This window comes from Rhineura floridana, chromosome 10, assembly GCF_030035675.1.
Source record: "Rhineura floridana isolate rRhiFlo1 chromosome 10, rRhiFlo1.hap2, whole genome shotgun sequence".
NCBI classification, from domain to species: domain Eukaryota; kingdom Metazoa; phylum Chordata; class Lepidosauria; order Squamata; family Rhineuridae; genus Rhineura; species Rhineura floridana.
The window spans coordinates 54,155,166-54,180,150 of NC_084489.1; the positions used below are offsets into that span (position 1 = coordinate 54,155,166).

The following is a 24,985-nucleotide window of genomic DNA, read 5'->3' on the forward strand; positions in this document are numbered from 1 at the left end:
AGGTATATAAGATTATGCATAATATGGAGAATGTGGATAGTTCCTTGCCCCCAACCCTCAGTACTAGAACTTGCGGCCATCTAATGAAGCTGAATGTTGGAAGATTCAGGACATGAAAAGGAAGTACTTCTTCACACAGCTCCTGTGGAATTCACTCCCACAAGTAGTAGTGATAGAATTGGACAGATTTAAAAGGGGATTAGACAGATTTAATGAGGATATGGCTAATAATGGCTACTTGCCATGATGGCTGTGTTCTAGCTCTACTGTCAGAGGCAGGATGTCTCTGAATATCCGTTGCTGGGAATCCCAAGTGAGGACAGTGCAGTTGCACTCAGGTCCTGATAGCAGGCGTCCCACAGGCATCAGCTGCCCATTGTGAGAATAGGATGCTGGACTAGATGGGCCTTTGGCATGATCCATCAGGGCTCTTCTTATGTTCTTAAACACATAGCAGCTAACAATTATATTTGCAGGGAGGGCAACTTTTTTTTTAAAAAAATCATACTTCTCTTCCAAAGACCAGGGTGAGCAGGTGCGTCTTAAGCAACTGACAGACGGTGTAAAGTGTCAGTGCCAGACACACCTCTATGGGGTGGGAGTTCCACTATTTGCTAACCGTTCTGCCTGACACCTGCTTGCTGCCAAACAAATGCTCCAAAGCAACAAAGCTGGCACCACGTGCATTACATGAGCAGAACAGTGCATGTGCATGTCCAGTATTTGCTGGAGCACATGGCCTGGGGTGGCTGCCTCTCATCCTTTTCCCTTGGTCAAGGGCTTTCCCCAACAATACTGTCTGTGACACATTGGAAAAAGGCAAGTAGGCAAGACAACCAGCTTAGACCAGCAACAAGCAAGCTGCTGTTTGGACACCGCTCAGGGGGAATGGCCAAGAAGCTGCCTCTGCCCCCAGCATCTGCCAGTCTGTGTGGGCCCAACAAATGTAGAAAAAATACCTAATGCTACCGAACTGCTGGTGCAAACTGATCAGCCTCTGGGATGCGAGGCCACTGAAAAGGAACCCTATGGTGCAGCAGGGTAATAAAATAAATGAATAAATAAATGTGAGACCTGCATTAAAATGTTGGAGTGTAGGATGCTTTTGTTCTGTGTTCCAGCCCATCAGCCATACTTTCTTTCTAGTTCGCCCCCCTTTGTTTTCCATTTCTTCCCTCCCAATAGGCAGTCAGCATTCTATGTCCACAAAGCATGCTTATTGCTAATTCAGTTGTTTGTGTGGGGGGGGGCTATTGCCCCCTTAGTGTCCCCCCCTCCAGATTTGTTTGCATTTCTGCAAACATAAAGGTTCCCGTGAGCATGCTGATACCTGCCTCTTGTTCATGGATGCTGCCGTTTTAGCTACATAAGGATAGGCACTCAGAGAAGTGAATTTGTTATTAGCATACATTATTTTTTTAAAAATAAAGTGTCTCCAGTGTACATATAGTATGTGACTTAGGCTGCAATCCAATACACATTGGATCCAGTGGAGCCTACTTCTTAGTAGACATGTATTGGATTGCAGCCCTCGTTGTGTTGGTTTTACAGTAACTGCTGCTGAACGTCTGTGTGATTTTTAAAATAAAAGAGAAATAGAAACTAAAAAAGAAGTATCGTACTTGAAGAGGATGCAAGTGCTTTAAAATAGTTGTTAAATAAGAGGAAACAAAGACTCCCCACCCAAGGACAATTTTTTTTTTGCAACCTTGTCAAATATGATGTTTAGAAAGCAGAGTCTCAAATTAAATGGACATTATGCACTCTGACCCCAAATTGCCTTTGACACAATAGTTTATTGGTAATGTTTATTGTTAGCCTAATATAGCAATAGGCCTACACATTCCTGATTGAAGCAGAACATATACATTTGTGAAACAGTTGTACACAATAATTTTTTTTTTTTGCAGAAACCAATGTCAGAACATATGGAAGAGAACTTGTAATGCTGAAGTGAGTTGCCTAAACTTAAATTCCTAGTAGTAACTGAATAATGTGTGTCAACCTTGTGAATAGGCCAAAGCCACCGTTCTGCTTAGTTGCATCAGATGGTGATGATCCCTCCATCAGTACAGCTGGAATCAACTACTGTTTGGCCCCTCCTCTGCTAGAACTGTTGCCATCTCAGCATCCATTCCACCAGGCTGCATCTCAGGAAAAGGTGAGGTAAGCAAAGACCTCTCCATTGGCTCAGATGGAATCTACTGCCATTTGGCTCCTATCCTCCCAGGATGCTTCTGCAGTGACCACACCACATGGTCATCATTATTAACTTCTGTCTGTAAATGCATGAAGGAATTGATATACCTGGATACACTTTTTTTCTCTTTCCTTTCAATTCTTTTTTCCTTTGGAATTATGTCTTAGTGAGCCATTATTTTAAAATGTAAACCACTTTGCATGCATTGGCAGAAGAAAGAAGGTATTGGCACTGTGAGTTCCTTTGGAGGAAGGGCAGGACAATAATAATAATAATAATAATAATAATAATAATAATAATAATAATAATAACAACAAATGTAAGTAAATAAATATTTAAGAGAGGCAACCATCCATAAGGACAAGCCAGAAGAATCCACCTATTATTCTTCTGCAACTCCACATTGTGAGAAAAGGTTAATGATGATCTGACACGCTGGAGCATATATCCCATACCAATTTTCCCCATCATGGGAACTTTGTAAACCCAAGGGTTTGAAAAACACTGATTTGAGACAACAAAAGGCCATAATGATAATACCCCTTTTCACCCACAGTGATGTTCCTCCCTCCCAAAAACAATGTAAATACATATTTGCAAGGAAAGCACCACAGTTTTCACAACAGATACAGGAACACCTGCCATTTAGCAGTTAACTGCAATGATATCATGTTCTAAGTGGCAGGTGTTAAAATAGTGCTGTTACTCATAAATGCGAAGAGCATTCAAGGACTGAGTTACCACAGATTAAAATGTTTGCTTGGAAGGGCAGCGTTCCATGATCTGCCATCACACATTGACATGTAAATCCTTTTGAAACACGTTTAATTTATACAAATAAATTGGTTTGAGATTGAATTGTTCTTCATGCTATTCCTCATGTTGATTGTTTTAGTAACCCATACACTTAGAACCCTTTCATAATGTAATACTGACACCAAAGAGAGTAACAACTTTGAGGCAGGAGAAGAGCAAAAATCAGCTAGTGTCTTCACTAGAAAATGGATAAAGGCCTAATTTACAGAGGTGTGGTTAGGTAGTTTTTGACTCTGCACAATAGATTTATGCTACGCCCACACTACACTGTGTATACACCATACATTGAAAGAACATGAGTTACGCCACAGAATCCTGAGAACTGTAGTTTAGGCTTCACAGAGCTACAGTTCCCAGCATCCTTAACCAGCTACAGTTCCCAGAATTCTTTGGTAGAAGTGATGTACTTTAAATTTGCTATAAATGTATCCTGTGTATATAACATTTACACAGTAATGTGTATTATTTCACTCACGTCAAACTGCTGTTAAGTCAATCCTACTTTGTTTGCAGGCCCTCCTGTTCATTTTTTTTAGTGGGGCCCTCAACTTCTGCCCCAAAGTACTACCCTGCTGGCACCCCTGCTGATTTAGGGGGCTTCCAGACGGGGATTTCATATTGTAAAGGGTCATTCAGATATTGCAAATGGGACACTGGCAACAGTGGTTTTTTTCTTCATCTTAACGGATTTTCTCTAGAAAAGATAAATCCAGATTAAATTGGGCGGGGGGGATATATGTCTGTGTATGCTGTCCAGATGTCCAAATAAGTATCTGGAAGCTGCTGTCGATAGTATGCTGCTAAGGGCTGGGGAAGAAATTTAGTTCAGTTTGCATTTAAAGGCAAAGCTATCTAATTCACAGTTTCTGAAACAATACACAAACCAAAACACAGTCATCTTTTTGAAATTTGCACTTCTCTGAATTTTGCAATGGAATTGTCCAGCCAAATAATATGCACAAAAATGTACTAGTGTGAAGTGTGCATAAAATGCATATATTTGTGAAAATATCTTGCAAAAATGCATTATATTAGAAGAAAGTGATCTGCAAAATGGGTATATTAGGTAAAACTGCATACACAAATATGTGTATTTGGAAACATTCACACAAAAATGCTGATGAATTTTCATGAGGACTTTTTTAAAAAAATTGGAAACGTGGAAATGTGGAGAACTGAACTTAAGACTGAAAAAATGAGAAACTGGGTGAAACAGAAATTGAAAGATTTGCCAGTCCCTAAATGCTAAATACGGAGTGGGCAGTAAGGTCTTCAGTCCATAGACTTATTGGGGGCAGAGACCTATCCTTCCAACATTGAACTATGAGTCTTTTCATCATTGTAAGTGCCCTGACAGCCTGTTTGTGTTGCCTGTCTGTCAGGTTACAAAGAACAGGAATATAATTTAGGAGTGGATGGACATTTGTGCCATGTGTATTTTCATGTCTGTATGATTGTAGATAAGTAACTCATAGATTAAGCCAAACTTCTGATTGTAAACTTGTCTATATTGTAAATATATTGTCTTTCTGCCCTAATATGTAGGAGATAGTCATCATGTCATTAAAAGGCCAGCCAGCAACAAGAATAGCAAAATAGACTGTTTCATGCAGGATTTGATTGAGACTGTTTCTATTGTTTAATCAGATAGGATCATACTACCACATGTGATGGGAATGTGGGAAGGCCCAACAATTCTGGAAGTCAGTACTAGATGAAATAGGAATCATCACAGGACAATTAATTCCCTGTGATTGGGGTTATTGAATTTATTAATGAATTATGCAAAAGAACTTCTGTTTAAAAATCTGATTTTTTAATGGTTGCAGCTTGCTAAATAATTGGAAGTCAGCCTCTAATATGTCTCTCAAGCCTTAGGTAGAGAGAGTATGCCAGATAGCTCTTATGGAGAAATTTGACTAGACAATGGAAAGCTCAGCATGAAACAATAGAAAAAGATGACTTCAAGAACACATGTTATATTTTTATTCAATATGTTAGGAACAGCTCAGCACCAAGAAATCCATCGTCTGGTCACGGGATTCTCGAGAAACCTGTTGTGATGAAGAAAGAGGAAAAGAGAAAATAGCATAGATTGATTCAGGAACACTAGAGACACTCAGATATTATCTATACTCTGCATACTTACTGGCTGTAATGGTCTACAGTAGGGCTCCACTCATACAGCGGGTTACGTTCTGGACCCCCGCTGTAAAGCGGAACTCATTGAATAGAATGGCACGCAATGCCTGAAAACCACTGTAAAAGCGGAACAAGCGCCGTATGAGTGGGGCTTTAGTCTAATTGCGTCTAATTGAGACCGCTGTATCAGTGAATCGCTGTAAAGCGAAGCGCCGTAAAGCGGGCCCCTACTGTATATACTTTGATCTCATAGGAGGGGGTTATATTGTTTACTCTGTATTTTGCTTTTCTGTTCAGAATTAGCACTGTATTGTTGTACACTATTGATTTGAAAATGAGAAATTTTTTTTGAACAAAAGAGAGACTGAACTTCTATTGTAGAGACATCTAATAAACTTTATTCTCAGTTTCTCTCAGTCGTTTTTTATAAGCGGGTGGGGAAAACAACATTTTTCCTCTGAGAGTCTTTCTCATTCCGTCAATCAATTGCAATACAATTATGCAAAAATAACAGAAATTTATTACAGGCAAACAAGTAGTGAAATAGATGTCAAAGCTTTCTCTTCTTATACATCTGGGTACTGTGGTTTGGATGAAGACATTTTCTTTCTCTGCCCTGGTTGAAGAAGCAACGCTATTTTCCTAATGAGTAGGAGCAGAGAGGCAGCGATACTTCCTAGGGTATGGCAGTAAAAAAGTTAGAGGATCCCCAAAAGGTTTGGCCATGAGGTTACTTGAAAAGGAAGCCAGGAGTGTTTTTCCCCCTTTCTTGCCTCTTGACCCCCAATAAAGGTGAGCTTTGAGAACAGTCAGTCTTGAAAGGTTCTGCCATAATATCTATTTTTTGGCCTTTAAGGCTCCAGAAGGCTCTTTGTTAGCCTTGAACCAGGCCAGCAATTGATGAAATGGACTACATATTGACTTCCTGTGCCAGGAAGAGACTTACTGCTAACCAGCCCTACTCTATGAGCCTCAACATGTGCCACCTCCCTCAAAAAAGCTGGAGGGAGAACCAGTTAGGGTTGGTTCTACTATTTGGCAAACTGAGGAAGCCACCTAAGGGAGCTGATTTTGGGTATCATGAAAGTGTTATTTAATTTACTGCTGTTGAAATTTTACTCTCAAGGAATGAGAGCTGTTTGTTGAGTCCCCCCCCAGGTGTCGCAATAACTTTACTAGCCTTGGGTACTATGCACCTTGGGGGGTGGGGTAGACATTTGTTGCTCTGCCTCAGGCATTGAAATGTCTTGGGATGGCCCAGGAACCAATATGCTGCCTTATGCTATATGTAGAAAACCTGTGTAGATGTGGAGGGTGGACCAACTTCTCCTCCTCTAAATGTACAAGAACTTGCAAATGCAAAGTGAACACAGCTCAGGAGGGCTATCGGCCTATTTCAGCAAAGAATACACATTTATTTTGGACTCATATGCGATGTCCAGAGCCTACTTCCAAACTCAGTTGTAAACAGCACCCATCTTTGACCTCTGTCTACCTCACAATTTCTGCAGATAACTACTTTTGTGTATTACATTTATGGTTTTAAAGATGTTTTGATTTTAAAATGTTTTTGGTGCCCTGGGTTCCCTTTGGGAGGAAGGGTAGGATACAAATTTAATAATAAAAGAAATAAATTTAGGTGCATTCACATATTTGAATCAGAGCCCCTCTTGCTGTTGACAACCTGAATTTGAATTCTTGACTGTACTATTAGCTCTTGAGTATGCTATTAACTCTTGTGATGGTGGTTGTAATAATAAAGTGGACATTATTGATAGGTATTATACTACTACTGAATCACCCACAAGATTGTTAAAGACTCAGAGTCCTATGGATAATAAACAGCTTATTTATATGTCTGGAATTAGTTTCTGCATGATCTGTGCTTGTTTTCGTCAATTTTTTGTGTATCTGCGTTACATTTACTAAATAGGTTAAAAGGTATTAAAGAAAAGCCTTAAGGAATATATTATCTCCATGCAAGGGAAAGTCGACTTTTGTTAATGGGAGTTAGATGTATATTGCCACATAGAAGATGACAGTATACTCACTGGAATGCAGATGGAAGGCTTTACATGTGGAAAACACACCTTCCTGTGCTCACAATGAACCTCTTTTTGTTTGTCAGCTTGGCCAAAAGATTCTTAACTACTATTATTAAATAGGATTTAAGTCACGGGGACTTCCGAGAGCACAGCCTGCTGTTGACATGCTGGTTTGATTTAGAAGTACACTGCTACAACACAGTTTATAGCTAGATTACAACAACACACTGTTTTTAAAATAAATTTAAGGGTGCCCAATAAATTACTCCTATAGACAGCTATTAAATTGAAGGGTAGGGGTTGATTGTGGGACTTGGAAGGCTGTAAGAAAAGAGACAAAGCTAAATAGTGGAAGATTCCTTGCTAACTAGTGAAGAATAGCGTTGAGCTGTTGAGTATAAAAAGCTTCCCTAAGGTTCACATATAACTGCAATGGGAGTGGATAAATAGAAATGTAAATGGTGCACACAGGACTGGAAATTCAATATATGCAATGGATGTGCTATGCACCTATAGGTGTGTTATGCAATAATGTGGGGATTAATATAGGAAGCTGTCATACTTTACTGAGTCAGACCATTGGTCCATCTAGCTCAGTACTATCTACACTGACTGGCAGAAGCTTTCCAGGGTCTCAAACAGGAGTCTTACCGAGCCCTACTTAGTGATGTAAAGGATTGAACCTGTGGTCTTCTGCATGCAAAGCAGATGTTCTACCACTAAGTGATGGCCTTTCCCCCAAATTATACCTTCCTAGACCCATCAATGTCACCCTTATAAATAAGAACATGAAAATGGCTTTGCTGGATCATACCAAAGGTTCATCTAGTCTAGCATTCCGGAGTAGGGTTGCCAGGTTCCTGGCCTGAGACTGATCCTGTATCTTTAGGAGAAGAGAAAGTCAGCCAAGTGCAGGTGTTCTTGCAACAATGTAATGAGAAAAACTACACAGTAGAATTCTCCCTTCCCCCTGCACAACTTTTAAAGATACAGAAGACCTCTTGGTTGCCAGACCCGGCCTCCAAGAGGTCTTCTGTATCTTTAAAAGTTGTGGAGGGGGAAGGGAGAATTCCACCTTGTGGTTTTTCCCATTACAGTGTTGCAAGAACACCTGCACTTGGCTGACTTTCTCTTCTCCTAAAGATACAGGATGAGTCTCAGGCCACGAACCTGGCAACCCTATTCCAGAGGCTTCCACAAAGTGTTCTGCTTGTGTGCAGGGACTTTTCACTTGCCCCTTCCACTGTAGCTGCCCCCCCATACCCCAAACCTGGATGCTCCCCAGAGTTGCACCCAATGAGGCATCATGAAGAAAATACCCCTGTGCATGTTTGGAAGTCCTTTCTGCTTGTGTGGATTCCAGCCTCTGGGAGCATATAAGCAAGGCCTGAAGGTTACTGACTTCTGCTTGCCCTTTAATCCCCTCCTCATGGTAACTCTCCATAACTGAGTTGCATTCATCATTTACCAAGTTAGGTAAGCCACCTTATACCAGATTGGACCATCAATCCATTTAGTACAGTATTGTCTACTTGGACTGCTAGCAGCTCTTCAGGATCTCAGACAGATATCCTTTTCACATCACCTGCTACGTGGTCCTTTTCACTGGAGATGCAGAGGACTGAACCTGGGACCTTCAGCATACACAGCATGTCCTCCCCTTCCCAGGAATCAGAGATGTTGTTGATCTTAAACAGTAGTTAATAATTATTTCATCAATAGTAGCTACATTTTTAAAGCTCACCTTATACCTTAACAAGTGACATAATTCTGTGTGAGCAGCAATCTATTTTTCATTAGTTTTTTAAAATTAAACTACTGGTGTGGAGTTTAATGTGTAGCAGTTGGAAGCTTGGTTTATTATCCTATTAATATTTGTATATTTTTGCTGTTATTTGAACAGCAAATTTAATATGATGTAACTTTGTTTGCCTTTTGAAATGTTTATTTCCATTTTTAGCAATTTGTTCTCTGGGAACAAATGTTTATTTCTCCATCTAGCTCAGTACTGGCTACATCAGGGTTAGCAGACGTGGTGTCCTCCAGATGTTGTTAAATTCCAACTCTCATCAGCCCCTGCCAGCGTTGCCAATGGTGAGGAATGATGAGAGTTGATATCCAACAACCTCTGGATGGACACAGGTTCCTCATCTCTGCCTTAGCTACTGTTTTGTGCCTGGCTCTGAATGGTGGCTCTTGGGGTTCTGGGAAAAATAAAAAACACCACCACAAAAGTTTATCCCAAAATGCTTCATAAACGTTAAAAAAACTTTAGCACATACTGTTTATTTTGGACATTACTACAGGAAGCAAATTATGTTTAGTGTCCTTTATTTCTCCTCTAGCCTTGACAGTGAATAAAATCTGTAGAATTCTACTGCCAATCTTTCCCAGACACTTTAGAGTCACGCAAGACAGTTTTTCTACAGTTTATTACTTTAAGTATATATTGTAACATGAAAAAATGCATGTGTATCTATTTTTCCACATGTTACTGCACCAAAATGCACCATGCACTGTCACATTCTATGGTATAAATGCAGTTTTCCTTTATTGAACTATTATCTTTGTTTTGCAGTTCTCCGAAGCAGTTACATGAATTTCTTGGTCCCCCAAATTATTTTAGAAACATCAGAAGTGTTTGTATCAGCAAATCAGATGGAAGACTATTCAAATCAAGAAATCAATTTTATTACTACTGCTGCTGTGGCAGTGGTGGTAGCTGCTGCTACTATATTGTATGATTATGATTATAATTATTCCATTGCAAGAGAATTACTGCTACTACTATTATTATATTATTATGATTCCATTGCAAACAAAGAATTGGTTTTGTTTGCAAATTGTCACTTCAGGAAACAAATTTCTGTCATTTATCATTGCATTAGCAATCTGGCAAAGAAAGAGTTCCTATTCCCCCCAATGTTGTTGTTATGTGCCTTCAAGTCGACTACAACTTATGGCAACTGTATGAATCAGCGACCTCCAACATCATCTGTCGTGAACCACCTTTTTCAGATCTTGTAAGTTCAGGTCTGTAGCTTCCTTTATGGAATCAATCCAACTTTTGTTTGGTCTTTCTCTTTTTCTACTCCCTTCTGTTTTTCCCAGCATTATTATTTTTCTAGTGAATCATGTCTTCTCATTATGTGTCCAAAGTATGATAACCTCAGTATTCCCCACAATAGGAATATAAAAACTTTCTACCTTGTCCTTCCCTCATTTCGAAGTAAAATATTTTCCAGATTGTACCCAGACATTATGATACATCCCAATTCTATGCATGTTTATTTGAAAATATGTCCGATTGAGTTCATTGGGATTTACTGGTTACAGCTATACAATATGAGCCCATACATATTTACTCAGAAGAAAGTGCTACTGAGCTTGTTAGGACTTACTGCTAAGTAAGCATGCATAGCATTGCAACCTGTCCCATCCAGAGCCGAAAGAATGAGGCTGGAGTGTGTGTGCAAGTAAATCTCGTTTTATTAGAGTAATGGATACATCAAAGGCATTGCGCTTCATAGGAAACCCTACGCTAACTCACTAGAGTCCCTAACTATACTCTAGACATGCTCTGCAGCGTGTGAAGGAAGTTGACTCAATGACCCCCCACTGGGAGCGGCAGGTTTATATAGGAAATGTTTTCGAACGTAATCTCTGACTCCTTCGTAATTCCTGTCTTTGCCCTGTCCATTTCTCGCGGCGACGGGAACGAGGAGACAGGGGACGCGCATCCAACGGCTCATCTGAAGACACCTGCTCCCGAGCAACGGGCTCGAGGTCAGGGGGCGGTGCCATACTGGAATCCTCCTGGGAACTGCTTGGCAAGGGAGGAGCTGGCACTGTCTCTGAAGCTTCCCCCCACAAGTCCTCTGCATCAACTGGGGCGGTGCGCTCGGCTCCTTGGAAAGGGCATTACTTGTGGGAACTGGCTGGAGAGCAGGCTGCCCCCCTCCCGCACGATCCTGCTCAGACACAACAATCCCCAACTCTGCTTCTTCTGGCTGCGGAGGTGCCTGAAACTCATGCCTACCCTCTTCCTGTCCCTTCTGAGTTGGCTGCAGCGCAACATCATCCCCCACTCCATGCTTTAACCCTTCCCACCCCTGAGGTCTAGGTTTCTCTGGATAAGCCTCATGGAATTCTCTCACCAAAGTCGAAGCGATTCTCCTCTGTTTCCCAGGAACGTTCAGTTGGATTGTACCCCTTCCAATGAATCAGGTACTGAAGACGCCCTCGGCGTTTTCGCAAGTCCAAAATCTGTTCTACTTCGTATTCCTCCTCCCCCTCTACCAACAACGGCGGTGCGGGCTCCATTCCCGGACGGTGAGGGTCGGGGGCAGCGTCCTTGGTCAACAATGCCCTGTGGAAGACTGGGTGCATCTTGAAGGTGGGCGGCAATTTTAGTCTGTAAGCCACGGGGTTAATCTGTACCTCCACCTCAAAGGGCCCTACATGCCGATCCTGCAATTTACGACACCGGCCAGGCATAGCTAGGAAACGTGTAGAGATCCAGACCTGGTCTCCCACTCGTATGAGGTCCCCCTCTCTCCGATGCTGGTCAGCTGCGCGTTTGTAATCCGCTTTGGCCTGTTCTAGTTGCTCTTGGAGTAGCTGTTGCATAGCATGAAGTTCCTGCAAGTAATCCTCAGCGGCTGGGACTGAGAGACTGTCTTTTGGGGCAGGGAAGGCTTGGGGGTGGTAGCCAAAATTGGCGAAGAAAGGAGTCTGTTGTGTGTGTGAATGCACAGCATTATTATAGGCAAATTCTGCTAAATGCAGGTAGGACATCCAGTTGTCCTGCTGATACCCCACAAAACAACGTAAATATTGTTGCAACACTGCATTGACCCTCTCGGACTGCCCATCCGTTTGGGGATGATGGGCAGACGACAGTCTCAGCTCACTTTGCAGCAACTTCCACAAAGCTTGCCAAAAATGCGAGGTGAATTGTGTGCCCCGATCGGAAACCAGGTTGTCTGCCAGACCGTGCAGCCGATACACATTTTGCACGTACAACTTGGCAGTGTCTTGAGCGCTTGGGAGCCCTGCACACGGAATGAAGTGAGCCATTTTCGAGAAGGCATCAACGACCACCAAAACTGTGGTTTTCCCCTGCGAAGGTGGAAGGTCTGTTATAAAATCCATAGTAATCATTCGCCAAGGTCCTCCTGGAGTAGGAAGGGGTTCCAGTAGCCCCGGTGGCTTCCCAGTGGCATGTTTAGCCCTCATGCAAGTGGGGCAAGAGCGAACGTAATGCTCTACGTCCTTCTTCACCTTGGGCCACCAGAACTCCCGAGTGATAGCTTGAATGGTCTTAAAAAGCCCAAAGTGGCCTGCCGTGGGGGCATCATGGCACTGACGTAGTACCCTCACTCGCAGTTCTCCGGGGGACACATAAACAGCTTCCTGATGGTGCAGTATGCCATCCTTCCATATAAAGTCCTTCTGTTCTGCCTGGGGTGACGTGCCCTCTTTGACCCGCTGCTCCTGCACGAAAGGGTCCTGTTGTTGTGCTTCACGCACTTCAGCTTCCCAAGAATCTTGGCAGGACCCTACTACTCCCTGCTCGGGAGGGATTATGTACTGTAACGGTCTTGGGGTGGGATCCCTCAGAAATTCTGGCTTCCTTGAGAGGGCATCAGCCCGCTTATTCTGTGCTTGGGAGATATAATGAATTTTGAAATGGAACCGTGCGAAGAACTGAACCCAGCGCACTTGCCTCTGATTGAGTTTATGGGCGGTATGAAGACTCTCTAGATTACGATGGTCCGTGCACACCTCAATTTCATGCTGCGCCCCTTCCAGATGGTGTCTCCAGGCTTCAAAGGCATTTCTAATGGCTAATAGCTCCTTTTCCCACACAGTGTAGTTTTGTTCAGAGTCGGTTAACTTTCCGGAAAAGTAGGCACAAGGCATCAGTTCTCCCCCTTTCTGGGCCGGTTGCAAAACAACCCCTCTGATTGCGACGTCCGATGCATCCGTCTCTACCACAAAAGGGAGCGCCGGGTCGGCATGCTGTAGTGTGGGTTCGGTAGCAAACCTTTGCTTCAGGCTCTCGAAAGCCTCTTGTGCAGCTTCTGTCCATTGGAAAGGGCCTGAGCCCTTCAGGCAATCCGTGAGCGGTGCGGTCTGATGGGAGTAGTTGGCTATGAAACGATGGTAGTAATTCGCAAAGCCCAAGAAGCATTGCAAATCCTTCTTGGTCTTGGGGGATTGCCATGTGAGTACACAACAAACTTTTTCTGGGTCCATTTCTACTCCTGCTGGAGAGATCCGATACCCCAGAAAGTCCAACGTGGTTAGGTCAAACCTACACTTTTCCAGCTTCGCGTAAAGACGGTGTTCCCGTAACTTCTGCAGCACTGCATGCACATGCGAGTCGTGTTCCTCGGGAGTATTTGAATAAATCAGGATATCATCCAAATACACTATCATAAAGCGGTCCACAAAGTCCCGAAAGATGTCATTCATAAAATTTTGGAAGACTCCAGGTGCTCCCGACAACCCGTATGGCATCACCAAATACTCAAACTGACCGTAACGGGTCTTAAACGCAGTATTCCATTCATGACCTGCCTTAATCCTCACCAAGTTGTAAGCTCCTCTCAAGTCCAGTTTCGTGAAAATTTTGGCGGAACGCAACCTCTCCAACATTTCCCTAATGAGCGGCAGTGGGTAACTATTGGGGATAGTGAGCTGGTTTAGGGCTCGATAATCATTACAGGGACGGAGCTCCCCCCCTTTTTTCTTCACAAACAGCAGGGGTGCACCAGCTGGGGACTGTGAAGGGCGAATGAAGCCTTTCTTCAAATTGGCGTCCAGAAACTCCCTTAACGCTGCCAACTCTGGTTCAGATAGAGAGTAGATCCGCCCGGCGGGGATGCGTGCCCCAGGCACCAAATCAATGGCACAATCATAGGGCCGGTGAGGAGGGAGTTGCTCCGCTTCCTTTTTATTGAAGACATCCCGAAAACTCCCATACTTGGTGGGCAAAGTTATCTCCCTTTGGGGAGGCGCCCCTGCCAACACCTGTGGCTCCTCTTCAGGCTGGCAATGTTGATGGCAGTACTTGGAGGTAAAAACCACCACAGCTTCATCCCAAAAGATTGTGGGGTTGTGCCTAACCAGCCAAGGCATACCCAAGACCAATGGGAAATGCGGCAAGGACGCCACATAGAACGACAGGTCTTCCCGATGCCCAGGGACCTTCACTTCCACGGACTCAGTCACCCGAGTCACCCCCCCCAGACTTCAGAGGCCGGCCATCTATAGTTTCCACTGCCAACGGCTGACTCAGTTCTCTTGTGGGAATAGCGTGGTGTAGCGCCAACTCTCGGTCTATGAAACAAGAGGATGCTCCGCTGTCGATCATAGCCTTGGCTGAGAAGCTCTCACCTGAGGATAGGGTGATGCGAATGGGCAACAGAAGGGCCCCTTGGGAGGCAAGGGGTCGTAACAGAGGCTCAGTGTCTGTAGCACCCCCCCAACTCTCTAGCCTCTACGAGAGCTGGGATGTGAAGTTTTCCGGCGGCTGGGATCTTCCGGTTTTGGCTGCACAATTTCTGGCGAGGTGTCCAGACTTTCTGCAATAGAGACACAGTCCTTCCCTCCGGCGTCTTTCCCTCTCCTCCTCTGTCAATCGCGGTCTAGCCCCCCCCAATCTGCATGGGCTCCTCTCCCGAGACAGTAGGGATGCCAGGATTGGGCACGGGGTGCGCACGGGGCAGCGGAGCAGCCACCTGACTCTGTGAAGGCTCCATTCTTCGCTCCAACTTTCTTCCTTCTAAGTGGCTGTCTATCTGCAAACTCAGTTGAATCAAACCCCTCAGTGAGTCGGGGTGTGTGGAGCGCGCCAGTTCATCCAACACTTCTGGACTCAGTCCATTTCTGTAGAAGTACATCAAGGCCGGGTCATTGTACTCCGTCTCCTGAGACAAAACACGAAAAGCATTCGTGTATTGCCCTACAGACCCCCTTCCCTGTCTCAGGGTCCCTAACTGGCGGGCAACCGTCTCCTTCCTCTGGGGGTCTCGGAACATGTCCCCCATCGCATTCTTGAAGGCGTCAAACTGGCACAATATCTGGTCGTTGAGAATCAAATACAGGGTGGCCCATTTTGCCGCTTCCCCTTCCAATAAACTGATGATGAACGCCACCTTCGTGTCATCAGTTGGGAACTCAGCTCTGAGCACTTGAATGTACAACTCACATTGGGCTAGAAACGTGGCAAACTGTTCACTCTGGCCCCCGTATCGCACGGGGAGCCCCACTGGAGACTTCACAGGGGTTGCTGCCCCGGGGGGGCGCAGCCTGGACTTGGGCGACCAAGGCATGGAGATTCTGGTTATCCACTTGCAAGGCTTGCGTTGCGGCTCTGAGGTTTTGGTTCTCGGCTTGTAGGGCTTGCGTAGTCACTCGGAGGTTCTGGATCTCGGCATACAAAGCTTCCATGGTGATAGGTACTCCCCCTCTTGCTCCGTTCTGGTCCATGTCATCCGCCATGGGAACAGGTTCAAGCAGGGATGGTGGTTGAGTCAATCTGTCCCGTCCAGAGCCGAAAGAATGAGGCTGGAGTGTGTGTGCAAGTAAATCTCGTTTTATTAGAGTAATGGATACATCAAAGGCATTGCGCTTCATAGGAAACCCTATGCTAACTCACTAGAGTCCCTAACTATACTCTAGACATGCTCTGCAGCGTGTGAAGGAAGTTGACTCAACGACCCCCCACTGGGAGCAGCAGGCTTATATAGGAAATGTTTTCGAACGTAATCTCTGACTCCTTCGTAATTCCTGTCTTTGCCCTGTCTGTTTCTCGCGGCAACAGGAACGAGGAGACAGGGGACACGCATCCAACAGCTCATCTGAAGACACCTGCTCCCGAGCAATGGGCTCGAGGTCAGGGGGCGGTGCCACACTGGAATCCTCCTGGGAACTGCTTGGTAAAGGAGGAACTGGCACTGTCTCTGAAGCTTCCTCCCCCAAGTCCTCTGCATCAACTCGGCTCCTTGGAAAGGGCGTTACTCGTGGGAACTGGCTGGAGAGCAGGCTGCCCCCCTCCCGCACGATCCTGCTCAGACACAACAATCCCCAACTCTGCTCCTTCTGGCTGCGGAGGTGCCTGAAACTCATGCCTCCCCCCTTCCTGTCCCTTCTGAGTTGGCTGCAGCGCAACACAACCACTGACTGATTCTTTCTGCCGGTCACTGCCTCTCAGCCTCAGAGGAAGGCAATGGTAAACCCCCTCTGAATACCATTTGCCATGATAACTATTCGTAGGGTTGCCATAAATGGGAAAAGACTCGAAGGCAGTCCATTTCCATTTCAGATGAACAGAAGTATTATATTTCTGAATCATTTAACATTTTGAATATGTAAATATCACATTGCATCATTTCAAATACTTACGAACAATTTAAATGTTAACATAAGAACACAAGAAGAACTCTGCTGGATCAGGCCAATAGTCCATTTAGTTCAGCACCCTCTTCTCACAGTAGCTATGGGAAAGTGTTCTCCCTTCCTGTGGTTTCCAATAACGTATTCAGAAGCATACTGTCTCATCAGTATAGATTAAACATAGCCATCAGGGCTAGTAGCCATTGATAGCCTTATCCTCCATGAATTTTAATACTACTGCTAAATCTGTGTTTTGGGGAAAAATATTTATTTACTTAAGCACTTTTAGCCTGCCTATTGGGACATGAGCATCACAAAGTGGCTTTATTTTTATTTATTTTTAAATTACAATATGCATAGAGTACAGTCAGATAACAAAAAAAGTACAATTTTCGTGTGACATGTACAATCATCTCCCTCATCTGTTGCATGCTATGCTCTCCTACTCTTTATTTCCATGATGCCTCCCCCCCCCGCATGATCATAGTAGTTCTTATCATTAGAATAAACAGAAACACTGGAGGTTGATTTATGGGGTGGATTATGTGCTCCTGCAATAAAAAGAACATTACATAGTTACATTCATATTACTTCCATGTACATTACAAAAACCCTGTGCAGGTCAGTACTGGAGATAGGTGGCCTAATAGAGATTGATAGTGGGGCACCTAATGAGTTAATGGCAGAGATGAGATATGAAGCAGGGACTTTTAGACTCAAGTCACAAGCACCACCCACTTGTACACTGTCATTATGATCAAATAATAATGATAATAATAGTAATAATTTATACTAATGATAGCAACAACATTTTTGCATTTACGCAGCACCAAGCATTTGGTAATAATAATAATATTTTGTGTTTGTACATCACAAAACACTCAGGAGCAATAATAATAATAATAATTGTGCATTTGTACAGCACTGAGCACTTTGGAATAATATTGACAATAATGTTTGCATTTGTTCAGTACCAAGCATTCAGAAGCTGCTATTATTATTATTATTATTATTATTATTATTAATTTGTACTGCACAGAGTATTATTATTATTATTTGGATTTGTACAGCACCAAGGACTCGGGAACAACAAATTTGCGTTGTGCAGCACCGAGCACTCGGAAGCCCAAGCATGGCTTGCCAATGCCGCCAGCGCTCCTCCCCGCCATGAAGGGCTGCCTCTTTTCCCTTCTGCGCTGCTGCCCGTCCCTGGGCGCCTGCTCCCGGCCGCTGCGCTCGCTGCTTGCGACCCTTACGGTATGTGGCTGCTTTTGGCAGAGAGCACATGAAGGATTTCATTGAGTGTGAAGACACAGAGCAGAGACAGAAAGCAGAAGGAGGCGGCCGCTGCCTTTGTAGTCGGAGAGGAATGCGGAAATGTTGAAGCACTATGTCAAACTTTTTTGAAACGGGGTCAAGTCACATTCAGCCAGCGTGGGAAACGAAGGCGGAAAAAAAGTTGAGGCGAGGTGGGGGGAAACTCTTCTAGTCCTGCTGCTGCCGCTGCTACTCCCAGACCAAGCATAGAGCGGGGGGGGGGCGACTTCCAGAGCAGAAGCGGCGGCGGCAGGAAAGAGTGGCAGCAGGCAGGCAGCGTGGAGAGCTGGTGTAAGAGCCCCACTCTCAGCGGAGAGGAGACTGATCGCTGCAAAGCTTTGATCAGCCCCAGAATAGTTAGCACAAGTCTCTCTCTATTTCCCCCCCCCTTCTTCTTCTCTCCCCCCCCAAGGGAGTGGAGGAGGCGCGCGGGGGGGAAGATCCTCTGTGTATTAAGGTGCAGCCTGCCCTATCGCTTGCAGGAAGATGCGAACTCAGGGCAGCGGCAGAGCCCCGGAGGAGCCGCTGCGACTACCTGTGTGGCCCCAACAGTGCCTGCTGAGACCTGAGCCTGCAACCTCAGCCACCATCACCATGTGAACGCTTCGGATCCGGTTCGGTTCTGCTCGCTGACCCATCATTCTTATGGGATGCTGATTATTTAAGGGGGGGGGAAGAGGAAATCTCTCCTTTCTCCCCCCCTTGGTTTTGTTTTCTCTCTTGTCTTCCTCCTCCCCATTCCATTTTTTAACCCCAGCTCTCCTGGAGATCACTTAGGTGGGAGTTTTCCTCTGAAGACCGAGGCAGTTCCAGAGCAGTATCAGGTACTTTGAAAAGTGCCCATGTGCTCTTCTGTAAACGCTGTAACTTAATGTTCCACTAATTTCCTAATTTTGGCGTGGGGGGATGGGTTGGGAACGGGAAATCTCCCCCTCCCACCTCGCTCTCCGTCTATTGCTATAGATTGTGCTGGATCGAACCCCCCCCCGGAAAAGCATTGTTATTCTGGGTTTCCCCCATTACGTGCATGCTGCACAGGGGAGCTGCTTTGGGGTGGTCTTCGTGCACGTTTTGCATGCAATACCGTGGGGGGGGGTGTATGTGGGTGGGTGAGTGAGGGCTTCTGTGGGCGTTCTTGAAAGCCTTGATCCTGCGGGTAGGGAGGGGGCCCGCCCAGGGAGGCGTTGTTCTTGTGGAAATTGCTTATCATGCACACTCCCCCCATTTATTTTCCTATTTAGGGGATTGCTGAGTGAAATTTAGGGAAGGGATTCGCCCGCCCTTGTCGTGCAATTGCAGGCGACAGGGCAAGCACGCAGGGCATCAAGCTTGTGCATGCATTCTTCATGTGACTTGGGAGGGGGGCAGTTGAATGTAATTGAGCTCCAAAAGAGCAAAGCTTGTTTGGAGGGAGGGAGAGAGGAAATTCCCTTCACACGCACCCTTAACCCCCCCCAATCCCCACCAGGATGTGCATTTTTTATTAGACCGGTAACTTTCCATTGCCAGCCAGCTGCCTTTTCGCTTCCAATAGCGGCTCCTCTCACGCACCTCCCGAGCATCGAGTCCCCCTTTGGGCTGCGTGCTTCCTCGCCTCAGGGATGCACAGCGGTGTTGCGGGAGGCCCCGCCCCCTGGCGACCCCCCACACTCAGCTCTCTCTCTCCCCCCCCCCGTTCCCGACCTCACACATACACGCATGTATAGGCCGCCTGGACGGTGGGGGGCGACCTCCATCCCAGAGGCACTCAAGGGCCCCGCCCTTCCCCTGGCCATTCTCTCTTTCTATTGGCTGGTACGGCGCTTCCCTCAGAGGATTCGCTTCTTCACTCGCTCGGGGGCACGTGGAGTTTTCCCTTTTCTCCTGCAGTCGCGACTTTTTGCTTTGCTGGGTGCGTTGCGTCTTTCTTTTTCTCCACCCAGGGTTTAACTTTATGTGTGTGAATGCCGGCACCTCTTTTCCAAGCCTAGCAAGGCATGGTCTGAAGGTAAATGATGCAGCAACCTTGCTTGAAGCTAAGTAACTTTGGGTTTGGTCTGAGCCCTGGATGGCAGTGCCCTGGAATCTATCTGAGCAGCCTTGAATTCCATAGAAGAAGGGTGGGATAAAAATATAAACAAATAATTTGGGCATAAGGAATTACAAAGAGGATAGTGGCGTTTCACAAATGCAGAGATACCTGTCCCTCGCTCTAAATAGCCACAATGGGCTGCAGTGCATTGGAGATTTATGGGAGGGGGTCTCTCGATGCTATTTTTCAAAACACTTTGGTCTTCTCATCTGCTAATGACACAGGTGGTCATAGCAACTTCCGTAAGTAGCCACTGAAATCTCCCATGAATCCATTTGTTAGATATTACATTGTTCACATGACTAGACTACTGCTATGAGCAGTTATTTACTGGGGTTAGCCAGCAGCTATAATGTCTGAACTGACTCATGGAGAGCATAATGTGCCCTGTACTTTTTCAGAATTAAGCTCTGCTACTGACAGGACTCAGTTATTTGTTGTTTCTGGAGAATGCATATTTTAAGATGCTTTTAAAAGAACAGTTTCATATTTGAGGCTTAAATTAGTTTTCTTTTTTCATTTGTGCAGATGCAAAGTGTACTTTGGCAAGTATGTGCATTCAGATTGAAAATCACCTTTTTTGTTTTGGTTCATCTTAGAAACATTAATGCATTTGGACAAATAGCAAAAGATAGGCTTAAAGGTACTTTTACTCATGTATCACATGTGAAATTGCTCTAAGATTCTCACTACTATAGATCAATTATCCTAGAATAGCTAAGTTTCCAAAGCTCTGGGAACAGAACTAAGCCAGACATCAGATGTATATGTACACATACAGTTACATGGCCTTTGAATGTAATATAATGCAATATAATAATGTTAGTAAGAATGTTGTACACATCACATGTGAAATGCAAGAAAAGTGTATGCTCACAGTGCACAAACTTTGTATGTGGAAAGTCCCAGGTTCAATCCCTGGCATCTCAGGTTTAAAAAACTGATAGGTGGTGATAGAAAAACTTGTACTTGAGACTCCAGAGAGTTGCTGCCTGTCAGAATAGACAATACTTGTCTAGATAGAAAAATATTTTGACAGGTTCCTATCCCCAAAATAGAAATGATAATTTAGGGGTAACAAAATATGTGAAAATAAGGAATATATCAGAACTGAAGCTCTTAAAAATTTGAGTCATTAATAACTGCATTTGAAAAGAGAAATACAGTAATTATAGTTAGCAAAGCAAAAGTTTCAAGTTTGTATTGTAGGCATCATTTCTTTCTGTTCCACTTCCCACAGTCATGAATGGCTAAAATTATCATGCTGTTCTCTTACCATTGTTTAAGCATCTCAAAGACACATTTTCAGAATAATACAGTTTTGACCCCCAACACAATTTAAATCACGCTTAGCTTCATGGCCAAGTTTGGATTTCCCCCATCATTTCAATAAATGCGTTTATGTAGTATGCTGGTTCTAATCCATGTTTATGGGTTGTGTAGGTGTGTAAATATGAACATGATTTTTCCTAAATAACATCAGACTGAAAAAAGTTAATGAAAAAGTGATTAGTAATATTGTAGTACTTGATCTTTTTAAAAAAACATATTAGAATATGAAATGAGGTATTGCCTTCTTGTGCTGTCCCTAAGAGGTGGAGGACATATGGAGGAGGCATTAGCTATATGAGCCTAACAGGATAGACAAACCGCTCATAGATATCCCATGCACCAGACAGAACTCATCAATATCCAGACATTATGCTAGGAGGAGATAAGGAAAACATTGCAGCAGATATCTCCTAAACAGTATGCGAGTATTTGCGGTAATTGTTGTCCTAGATCTTGCTAAGTGTTTTTTTTTTTTCACTTTGGTCTTTTTGTTTCTGAGTAGGCAGCAATTGGTAGTTGTAATTTATCTGCAGTGTTTCATATGTCACTGAGGTCAACATCTTCCTTGCCAGTGAATAGTTGTAACCATTGGGTATAAGACTGTTGGGCTGAGAACGCTAACTTTTATCACAAACTTTTGTAAGCATGATATGTGAGAACTACAAAGAAACAATATAGTTTCTCAGGAGATAATAGTTATCCCTACCACAAACCAATATGCGAAGAAGTCTTAAGATGTGGGCACTGATAAGTGTCAACTGTCATGCTGCTGGCACAATAGGATACCTACCAACAAAAAGTGGCTAGCATTCAAAAACCAAGGAAGAGAAAAGAAAGGGGGGAACCCCAAGATGCTAGAAAAATATTTTATTTTTAATAAAAGCCCAATGCGTTTCGGCCGATACGTGTGTAGGCCTTCATCAGGGGAACAGCTGGTGTGAAATATCCTTCTGTGAGCAGAATTGCTTGCACTAGTACAACCACCCCTGATGGGATACCTACCCAAGATTGTTCTGGCTCATCAAGTAGAGTTCACTCATGAAGGTATAACCTCATTCTACAACGTGTTAAACTATTTTACATATATTCTCTGTCTCACTGTAATTTCACAGGGAATCAGGAGCTGCTGGTTTGTTAAGGGCTGTATAACACACCATAATAAGACATGCATGCCTATGTGTTCTCTACTTATTTCATAATATTTAGTCTCTACCCAGTTCATAGAACTGTTTGCATGTTCATCTAGCTTCGTATCAATTAACATGCTTAATCTTCCTTCACCTTGCCTTGCTTCCCTTCATTTTACTTACTTACTTATTTATTACATTTATATCCTGCCCTTCCTCCCAGTAGGAGCCCAGGGCAGCATGGTACTGATGGATGCTTCATACACTTATTATTTGTATAATTAGAAGCTTTTATCATGATCTTGCGAAAATTTAAGATATGCCTCACTTTGTTCTGGAATAACTTTTGAAAAATCAGTTGAACAAGAGAGTCTTCTCTTATGCTTCTGTCACTGCCCAGTTTGTGACACAGCCCAATTCTATATGTATTTACTCAGAAGCATCCCACTGTATTCAGCTGGGGCTAACTCCTAGATAAAGGAACATAGAATCACCGTGCTAGTTTGTTCTCTTCCTGTTCTAGTACTCTTTGATTTCTACCATATGGGACTTAGCTGGTTTAATGGTCATTCTTATTTTCATGAATTCTGGGAATTATAGTTCTGTTCTGGAGCCTAGCGATCTTTTGTTAGAATCCTCAGCCATTCACAAAACTACAATTCCCAGGCTTAGTTTGGAAGATGTGGTGTGACATTTACACAGCAGCCTACAGATGAAAGATGTATATAACATAGATTTGATAGTTTGCATGCTGTTCTGTGTGTATAGTTGGCCTGCTTTATTTGTTACTGTAAGGATAATCAGAATTTCAAACCTGCATTTTGAGTATGCATCTGTAAAGCAGAAAATGGCAGGAGCTCCACAGAAGGCACCCTTGATTTTTATATACTCCTAATCAGCTAAAATATGGCACCTATCCAACTAACTGACCCTAGCTATTGGATAAGATGCTGTGATGTCATGGACTCTTCATAAACCTTCAAATTGCGGAAAGACAAGCTGTCAGCAAGAGAGTGTTGTCAACCAGTTCAGCTTAAAACATGGGAAGTGAACACCTAGGTTGGAGGGGAGGAAGGCATAGAGACTGGAGGAATTTGTGCTGTTGGCAACTCATGGGTGCTAGGAAGGGAAGATGAATGATGGGGCGAAGAGAACCAATTCTATAAGAAGACAAAGAGCCCAGAGGTAGGGTAGCTGGTAAAAGGGAACAAAGATCTGAGAAGCCAGGAATACTAGATGGAGGATGCAGAAAGTTGAAGGATGGAGAAACCTGAATGAAAGATAGACCTGCAGAAGACTGAAAAAGAGGAAAACTATATGTTAGCACAAAAGGCAAGCTGATGGGCAAATCAGTGAAAAGGGAATTGGAAGAAAAGTAGCTGAAGGGCAAGGGACACATCAGGTAGTTGTGGATTCAGAAATCAAGAATTGAGGTAAGGAGAAGAAAGGAGGGCCCAGAGTTGGGAAAAGCTATGGCAAAAGTGCACCCAGAGTCTTAGAGGCTGATGGGCTACAAGAGCCCAAGAGCAAAAGCGGACAGGCAAGTATACACTTAATGAAAAATTCAGCTGCATAACTCAAGATCATAGGAAACAGTGATAAAATCTTACTGTATTTATTGTTTTTAATTTGTGGTTTTGTTTTCATCCTTTATTAACTTTGTATAATTTGTCTTACAGACTTGACTTTTGAACTGTAGTGGCCACTGCAGCTGTGATTTCTGTTTTTTAATTTAACTGTAAAATACTGATTGTTGTAGTCTGTTGGCAACAATCTTGGAATTGTTAAAATAAAAATGAATGCAAACAATTTTTTCAAAATGCTTTCATAATAATAAGGTTAAGACTGGTAGTTTATTATGAAGAGGTTTTGATACTTAGTTATGCTTTGGTAGATCATTAGTATTTGACAGTGCAGGAAAGTTGTGATCTGGATTTAGACAACCATTGTGACACTTGTTACTTTCTGTTCCTTGGAGGATGAATTTGCTGTAGCTGATTATAGTTAAGTACTGATCTTGGATGACTCTTAGATTAAGAGACAGGAGACATGGCCTGCTATTGGTCAATGGCATGAATGACTTTGGTCAAGTACAGGGACCTCTCGGTTATCCTTTTTTTTTTGTTCCTCTATTAATATCCCATACAAGTAAAGTAATGCTCAAGAGTCTACAACAAAGGCTCTTACCATATATGGAGCAAGCAATGCCAGATGTCCAAGCTGGATTTAGAAAAGGAAGAGGTACCAGAGATCATATCACAAACATACATTGGATAATGGAACAGACCAAGGAATTTCAGAAGGAAATCACCCTGTGCTTTATAGATTACAGCAAAGCCTTTGATTGTGTAGATCATGAAAAACTATGGAATGCTTTAAAAGAAATGGGGGTGCCACAGCATGTGATTGTCCAGGTGCGTAACCTATACTCTGGATGAGAGGCTACTGTGAGGACAGAATATGGAGAAACTGATTGGTTCCCCATCAGAAAGGGTGTGAGACGGGTGTATTTTATCACCTCATTTGTTTA

At 43.7% G+C, this 24,985-nt stretch overlaps 1 protein-coding gene across 5 annotated transcripts in view; it reads left to right on the forward strand.

Annotated features, from left to right (window-relative positions):
- Positions 1–17,849: 17,849 nt before the first annotated feature.
- Positions 17,850–24,985, forward strand: part of CDK6 (cyclin dependent kinase 6) — a 143,290-nt gene continuing 136,154 nt past the window's right edge. Inside the window, exons 1-2 of one of the 5 annotated variants that reach the window (XM_061585901.1) lie at positions 17,850–17,865; positions 18,408–18,749. The gene's annotated coding sequence lies outside the window, so the exon portion shown is untranslated. Of the gene's footprint in view, positions 17,866–18,048; positions 18,750–19,738; positions 19,913–24,985 lie in introns of those variants that run through there. The other 4 variants (XM_061585900.1, XM_061585899.1, XM_061585902.1 and 1 more) reach the window with 4 other exon arrangements.